We start from the raw sequence: 9,349 nt of genomic DNA on the forward strand, positions 1-9,349 counted from the left end.
ACATTTCCATGATTTCCAGAATGTCCATCATTTTAAACTTTCATTGACTATTTCTCACTAAACTCTTTATGCTATCATTTAGTGCCTATTATTATTTGTATATCTTTCTAACTATAAAATAGGTTAAATGTTTCAAGCCAATAAAGCTTTTTCCCCGAAAGAAGTGAAATACAGAATAAACAGAGTGTCATAATACAGTTAATAGAGCAAGAATGGCTTCATTCAGGATGGTGAAGAAGTCAGTGCTGGAAGGTTTTAAGAGGGGATTTGAAGAAGAAAAAGTAGGGGCCTTCATCTATAGGAAATGGGAGAATGTTTCCAGTGGGTGGACAACATGAAAGAAGACATGAAGCAAAGTGAGAGAGGAGACAGAAGGATCAATAAGGAGAGATGATACTGAGAATTGTAAGGACTGAGGGGGATGTCTAAGAGCAGATGTCTATGCTTCTATCCTTCAGATTAGGATTATAATTAGGAGTTTAAAAAACTTCTCTGTACCTGAGTGATACACAAGAGGTATGTGGATGAACACACTACGAGCAAATGCAGACCTCAGTTAAATCACAAATAATACTGAATGCAACCCAACACAATTTTTTCATCTCTTCACATAGCACAGATCTGTAGCTTGTTGACAGTGCAGCCAGCAATGCAATATAGAAGACACCTATACATCAATATTAATAATATTTATCACATATATATATATATATATATATAGTGCTTTATCCCATCACACTGCTCTACAACTATTAAAACATTACTTAATTTATCATTAATGTTAATTAATTAATTCCCTCCTAGTATGCAACACTTATAAGCAGTTTTTTTGTTGTTGTTGTTGGGTTTTTTTAGTATTTAGGTTCAATGTTCCGTTTTTAGTGGAGGATAAAATGGTAATATGGTACAGCAATACACTGTCTGCCATTGGGCCTACTCCTGCCCCAACTGAAGTCAATGGGAACTATGCCATTAACTTCTGTGGAAGCAATAGAGAGAGGGCCTTAAATTACAGGAATAGGGGATTTGGGTACAAACTAGTAGGGACAGAGGAAAAGATGCAAGCAGGCAGTGTAAAGTTGCATTCAATAAAGGTATGAAGATTTATTTTACACGCCCTGAAAATGGCAGGATCTCTTGTTCAGATTTATCTAATTTTCCTTAAAGAATTTTGAACCCAGATGTAGATGGAGATCAATAGACTCCACTTACTTGGAATCAGAAGCAAGATTCAAATTTAGAAGCTAACATGAGAGTCAAAAAAATCAAATCTTTTCCTACTGAGTCAATTTTCTTTAATCGGACTCTTAGAACATAAGAACTCTTATTTTTGCTTTACCACCTCCCACACTTGAGATAGGTAGTCTAAAATAGCATACATTTATAATAAATAAAAGCTGTAAAATGCCTTATTATCACTCTTCTGTCTGAGAGCAGACAACTCAAGCCAGACACTAAAGCAATTTCATTAGGTAAATGCGTCTTCAAGAAGCTTCTGGAAAGACATCTTGTGAAATGGAAAAATCCTCCTCACTGATGCATGTTGAGAGCACATTACTGCATTATGTCATTCTAAATTGGATTTTGCACTTAATGCTGATGAAGAAAGCTTCTCCAGACCTATAGGACTTAAGTAATTAAGTAAACCTCTAGATGTGCATGGATGAAAAAAAGAAGAAGAAACCCTGATGTTTTTTGGCATGGAATATTAAAGCCTATCAGTTATGTTTCTTTTTGTTACAGTTAGTAATGAATAACATAAATCATTACACCATAGGAAACCAAGAGTGAGAGACATATATAGTTCATGAGACCATAATTTGATCTATATTCTTTAAAAATCAATAACCAACTCCATAGGGCCATGCCCTGACCTCTGTGAAAAGCCCAAGACAACAGTTTCTATGAAGTAGGGCTCTGAGAGGTCCAGGGGGGAAATGATTACTCCCCTCAGACACCTACAGGGCCATTCCTTGGCCTCATCTACAGCCTCAGAGCTCAAGTAGTGTCCGTAACTACTGCATTCCAATGGGAAGGGGGCTGGTTATTAGATCTGCATATTCATGGCTCTACTAGCCATGCATCTTTCCCTCCTCTCCCACAGATGTCCTCCATTCTCACAGGCAATAACAAGAAAACAGTCATTACAGATCCCAACTTCATGCAGAATCCCCCTGTGTAACCTCTTTGTGGTATGGATTCCCCATATGCAAAAACATCAGAAGATTTGGATCTTTGTAGCCTTTTACAGAATATCAATTCTAGACAGTGGTAGTGTACATGTTGTCTAATAGATGAGCTGTCTGAAAGTAATAAGATCAGTTCTCCCACACCTTAGAAAAGGGCATGAGATCTGTATGGCTTCATCTCAGGAGATTTTAGCCATCATACAGCCATTCACTAAGGGAAAAATTGGTGATGATACATTCTGTGGCATTCCTGAAGAGCAAAAACCACGTCTTAGTAACAGGTTGATTTTTGCCTGTTTGTCACTTATTTCTTTATCACTCATGCATCCTACAAAGGTAACCTGTCAAATTTAATCCCTACATACGTCTAACTCTGCAAAATGTCATGCATTCCCCCATTCAAGAAGTCAATAAACCATTCATTCACCATATACCTAATCAGTTGTATACACTATATAAACAATTCATTTTATGCAATGAAAATATCAAGTTCAAACAATAGCAGAGGAAAAATATTAAGTATGTCCCTTGTTAATGTAAATCACTAATCCGCAAGTGTGGAAAATGGTGATCTGTTTTCTTGGTGAACGAACAAGGTCTTTGGACATTTTTAACCATGTAAATTAATGATCATGGTCTTACACGTACATAGCACTTTTCATCCTAAAGGATCCCAAAGCAAAAATTAAACTGATACACGAATTGCACACAAAACTCACTTTCATTCACTAATGAAATGCAGCCACCTGCGGGACAAATTGCAGCATCTGTTCAATAGCACATGACAATTGGGCACAGAAATTTAGGATAGCAAAATTAGAGTACTGTACCTTATCAAATTGAAAGTATAAAGAAAATGTTGATACTCAGAACTGAATTACACATCTCAGAATTCTGTCAGGATACTGAGATTCCTGAGTACTTTTATTCAGCATATGAAGAGACACACACATATCTACCTAGGTGTCTCTCATACAGGCTATGCTCAGGCTATGACATAATCCACATGCCCACACTCTGTATATTGCAACCGAAAATGTTTGAGCTTAGGGGTAAGGAGAGAAGAGGAAGAGAAAGCATCGAAACTAAATATTGATGACTGGATGAGAATAAATTTGTATTGGAATTTATGGATTTCTAGTTTAATCCTTGCAGTGTATAGGAATAAAGTAGCATCCCTTTAAATAGTTGGTGAGTCTTCTGTTGGTACTCACTCTGTTTGGTTATAGAAGCTGCCAGAAACCAGTTAGCACAGCAATATGTATATAGTTCCAGAGGGGTAGCCGTGTTAGTCTGTATACAGCAAAAACAACGAGAGTTCTGTAGCACTTTAAAGACTAACAAATTTAATTTGTTTGTAAAGTGCTACAGAACTCTCATTGTTTTTAATATGTGTATAGCTAGACCTTGCATGTTTGAGTATAGTTAGCAAACATGATTGTTTGGGGCTCAGTTGTGCCCCTGTGATTCATCATGCTGTTGTGTAAAGAACAAAAGGCACAATAATGTATATATTTGATATATATTTAGGATAGATAACCATTTTTACATTTACCTTTTCCCCTAATAAAATCCACTCAGGCTTTTACACTTTAAAAAAAAAATTAAAACTGGACCTAGCATCCCAGGCTCCATGGCAGAGGGTCACGCGACAATATTATAGACTGGCAACAATCTTTTCTGATTTGAACCCTAATAGCATTACTCTAAGCTGTGCAGGGTCACCTCAGCTTAGGAAACAGTGCTTGTTCTGCATCACCATCGTCATTGTCAAGTACACTGGAAAATGTAAACCCTAAACATCATTTAGCTTGCTTCCAAATGCAGGTGTAACATAGTGAGTTTTGTAGAAGAGACCCCTCCTCCACATCCCAGTTTGATAATCAACAGCTTTCATATTCTGACTAATCTCACTACATTCTTTTCAAGGTTTCATAGGCCAGAAGCATGACCTTGTGGCAGTTTTCATTAATCTCCTGGAAATTACAAGTCAAGTCTGATACATTGGGGACTCAGAAAATTGGAAAACAGAGAGAGGGTAATAAAAGGTAGGAGGAGAATACGGAGCCTTTTTTTGTCCATGTGGTATTTTTTAAACGTTAGCTTTTCAGTGTAATGCATTCTTCTGTATTTATTACATTCAGTGATACATTGTATGCATATGAATGACATAGACAATATATTACTTATACATTGTATGTAAATACATTACTGCAATTGCCCTTGGACTAAATGTTCCATAGTGTTTGTATATTATCAGCATTCTTGTTTTCAAGTATAATTTCTGCCTTTCTGGAAGGTTAAAGAGATGGTGGGGAGTCTTTTGGAGTTGTACCTTTTTTAATTTTGAAGAATTTATTCAAATGGCTCAGGGATAGATTCTGATACTGTTGCTTATATTGGGTGGCACCTTAACCTGTGAATAGTCCTATTGAAACCAACTGGACTATTCACAGAGTAAGGTACTACTCAGAATTAAAAAGACTATCAGATTCTGGTTATAAATGATTTTCCTACTGCCCTGTCCCTCATTTGCTCATTCTCTAGAGTTATATAACTGGCCTAAATGCAAGGATCCTTTCCTCTGAGAAATAAAAGAGGTAAAGACAATAGTGACCTGACAGGAGGAGGAAAGCATGTGACAGTTAGGAACTACATGTTCAATGCTGACTTGTAATATCCCTGCAAATCTGGTCTTAGTCTAGTATACGCTGTAAGGTTATACTGGGTCCCACATATCACTAGAGTAATCACATTCATTGCAACAGAATTACACCAGGGATGAATTTGTCCCACCATCTCCTATGCATTAGAGAAGCTGACATTTAAAGCACATTAGAAGTTCATTTTATATAAAGATTCCATTTGGGTGAAATTTACACCATCCAGTGGAAAGGATCCTTGTTAAGGAGTTTAGGTAGGAATTAAATGGTGCACAGGATCTTGTGCAGGTTCTATCCACTGAAGTAAATGTCTTCCTCTATGAATATATGAAATTCAGAATTTTTAACAGTATAGTGTAGAAAGTTAGTAGAGCATAAAGTTTCCTATCTTGTCTTCTTTCTGATTTCAAGCCTGTTTTACCCTCAATGCCTGCATTTAACTTCCTCTCCTTTAACTCTAGGGATTTCTACATTCTCATTGGGCAAATGCATCCATTAGAGTATTAAAAAGAGATATTTATGTTTGCTTTTATCTCTTATATAATGTATTCTGAGGCTCACCCCCATTTAGCCAGGGAAATATAAATGAAGAGAACATTTTGATTTTTTGTCATTCTCTTTTCCTCCAATTTGGCAAATAACCTCTGAACTATCTGGTCCACATAAGTATTGAAAAACTGCAATCCTCTTTTATTACTTGGCTATCCATACAACAGACAATACATCATCAATGTTTCTCACATTGGAGAGGACTACAAAAGCACTAAGCATCTTTCAAAAACTTTGCTTTCATCATCATTAATTCCATTTTATGAGACAACATAGCCTGGTCTTTACAAATGTCACTACTCCATACTGTAAAAGGGAACTAAGCTTGAGCATTTTGCTTGGGCTATGGCTACACTAGAGCTGCTCTAAAAGAGCCCTCTCCTGTCAGTTTAATTACTCCAGCCCCCGCAAGCGGCGGTAGCTATGTTGTCCTGCCAATAAGCACTGTCCACATCAGTGCTTAGGTCAGCATCAATTATATCGTTCAGAGGGGTGGCTAATTCACACCTTTGAGTGACTAAACTTATATCAACGTAAGCTGTTGTGTAGCCATAGCCTTACTAATTACTTTGACCTAGAGAGACAGAAAACGGAAGCTAGAAATCAGGCAATCCTTTAAAAAGCTGTAACATTTGACACCGGAAATGGAAAAACAAAGATACTTTACAATTTTAAAATAAATTCTATCAGATCCTGCCATCAAACTAACAAATGCACCTATGGTCCCACAACATGGGCCTGATACTCCAGCAGGATATATAACTTCCACTGGCTTCAATGGAAGTTACTCGCAGCTTGCAGGAAGAGAAAAGAGCTCATAGAGAGAAAGTAGGTTGGAAAAATTGAAGTAATGATAATGATTACATCAGGTGTACTCAGCAATGACTAATAATAGATGTGACAGAATTACTATTTCTATGTACAGTAGAACCTCAGAGTTACAAACAGACCAGTCAATAACACACCTTATCTGGAACCAGAAGTACATAATCAGGCAGCAACAGAGTTTTTTTTTTTTTTAAATAAAGCAAATACAGTACAGTACTGTGTTAAACATAAAGTACTAAAAAAATAAAAGGGAAAGCAGCATTTTCTTCTCTCATAGTGTTTCAAAAGCTGTATTAAGTTAATGTTCAGTTGTAAACTTTTGAAAGAACAACCATCATATTTTGTTCAGAGTACTGAACATTTCAGAGTTACAAACAACCTCCATTCCCAAGGTGTTCGCAACTCTGAGGTTCTACTGTATTACATAATTAATATTTTTTCAGATTATAGGGACATATTATTCACATTTCTTATGGAAATACCCTGTTGAATTTAATAGGACTGAAATCTACAGGGCTCTCTCTGTAGGAACCACTCAAAAACCTACCAAATGCAACATAGAATTATATCCATTCTAAATTCCATAGCCAGTTTCTTCATTCTTTCCCCAAGCAGCCTAATGTATACACAGAGTGAACTGACTGCACCATTATGCCCACTCTATAGGACAATCTGGGATGTAGGGACGAAGTAATGGACAACCTGGATGTGAGTAGATTACTGTACATGCCTGGCATTGCTAAGGCATTTCTACTTGCTTGTGCAAGCATTTCTACTTGCCTGATCATAAAGTTATTTTGGACTAAATTAGTGCACTAGCTTTTGGGACGGAGGAGGTGAGTGCCTTTTTCGGGCGCTTTGCTAACCTTTTGATTCTACCTAATCATTTTCCTCTATAACTCTGAACCTGTCCACACCCTTATATTTTCTACTTAATTTAAAACTTCTCGACTTCTGCCCAGTAAAACTATGCATCTTTTGGCCCTATTTTATCATCCCACTGTTCTAAACTCCCTGCATGTAGATGGTATCAATCCCTTTTCCTTCTGATTTACCTAGGGCTGGATTAAGGCAAACCGGGGCTTCAGGCACCCCCTATATAGAGATTCTCCTTGGCCCTGTTACTGCACTATGGCCAGGCCCCCATGTCATGACTTACACACACATACACACACACACCTCCAGCAGCATGGCTCTACCCCTCCTTGGGGTGCCAGTGGTAGGGGCGATCCAGAAAAGGGCATTCTACTCCAAGATCCAACACCATTCCCCTTTAAACAGACAGTGCTTTCTGGACCACACTCCCTGTATTCAGTGGGGGAGGGAGCCTTCTCACATATCAACAAAGCCATGACAGGGCGGCTGCAGTGAGGACTTCCTAAAGAGTCCTCTGTAAAATTAGTGTCAGTGGCTGTAACAGAAGCACAGAGCTGTGGGTTTCAGTGTTGACAAATTGGATGTAATGGAGTCGTTCAGACCTCTCAAGAGCTATTGTTTAAGGCTGTCTGCAGCTCAAGCAAACACCACCGCATTGCTAATACGCAAATACAGATCACGATGTTAAGGTCTCTTTGTAACCAGATGGGCTAGAAACATTATTTTTAATTAAAGCTGCTATGCTGAAATCAACACACGATTCCTGGAGCTGGGGATTTAGGTTCTTACTTATGCTTTAATCCAACCCTCAACTTGGTAACTGTTTTCCCTTACACAGAGTTTTTTTCTGATGGCAGGATTTGCCTATTTTTGTTAGGCCTCTGAAAACAGTGACCATGCTGCTTGCATTAGCGTAGGGCAAATCTTTAGAAGTTTTATTGTTCAAACTCATTTCAGGAAAAAACCCAAACATTCTGATCCAGAAGTTTATCTCAACTATCCAAAACCTTTGATTTTGTATAATGGGCTTCCTCACAAGATTTGCAGTACTTCCACTTCTTGTCTCAGCTGGAGTTGTTGTGAGAAGAGTCTCTTTCTGGCTATTTCTCCATGTCTAGTTCCTAAGAGATCCTGGTAATATATAAATGTATAAAAAATGAAAAGAAAAATCTGAGCTTGTCAGATCTTCAATGTACATTTCCTTTGAGGTTGGTGCTCAAGACAGATGCATGGTAAGGTGGCTACACATGGGAGAAAGGAGGTATTAGGGACTGTGGATTCTGGCATATTGTTTATTTCTATAGCACATGAGTTCATGTGTGTGCAAGCAGATATGTACTAAACCTAATGAAGCAACCAACCATGAGCTGTGCGTGGCTCTAGTCCAAAGGCTCCATATCCATTAAAAGGTGGGGCGAGCTAAACTAAGAATTTTGAACCTTTGAATTTCTATGACAAGCTCAGCTAGTCCTTCATACCCCATCCTCTTAATTTTTTTACTGATGGATGGTCACCATTGCTGGTCTCCCCATTAAGATCCCCCAGGGAGAGCAACCTCTCCAACTCCAACTGCACAGCAAGACTCTCACTGTTAACTGCTCTTCTTAACTGCAACTACGTTCCCAAGGCGTAGTTTGCCTCAGCTTCAGTTATTAGACCCTGAAGTTCCTGTGTTCACTATTATGTCTTTCTTTACACAAGTTTTGAAGGAGGCCTGAGAGAAAATTGGATTAGACACACACATTCAGGTTCTTGCTATTTTGAGTGGAATGATTACTAAGAGGCTCCAAACATGTTCAAAGGGTTGACACTGTTAACCTTAATACAGTCTGCACTACAGTATTATCTTCTATGTTTTTGCTCCCACTGCAGAGATCACATGCCTAACTGTCTAAAACATTTCCCCAATCACTGTTTGAAAATCAAAACTAACTATGCTGGCCGAGTTAAATCAGATGTCTCCAGACAACGCGCTTCTTGTTTTCTCTCCTAACCTTTGATTAGGAGCATTTCCAATTAGAGCCAAGGCTATTACTCATCTGTGTGACTGAACTAGCTTCCAGTGGGTTTGTATTCTGAGATGATCTCTCGTAAAATATTGCAATTTGGCATTTAATAAGTGTTTTCAATATAATGAGTCAAAAACAATTTGGCTGAGCCTGAATCAGAGGAAAGGGTTAGAAAGGCAGCTAAATAATAATAATATCAATTTAACTAATGTCTGCCATAAATATAAAAATATAT

This window comes from Emydura macquarii, unplaced genomic scaffold (genome assembly GCF_026122565.2).
Source record: "Emydura macquarii macquarii isolate MOO-44397 ecotype Brisbane River unplaced genomic scaffold, CSIRO-AGI_Emac_v2 contig_1390, whole genome shotgun sequence".
Taxonomy (NCBI): Eukaryota; Metazoa; Chordata; order Testudines; family Chelidae; genus Emydura; species Emydura macquarii.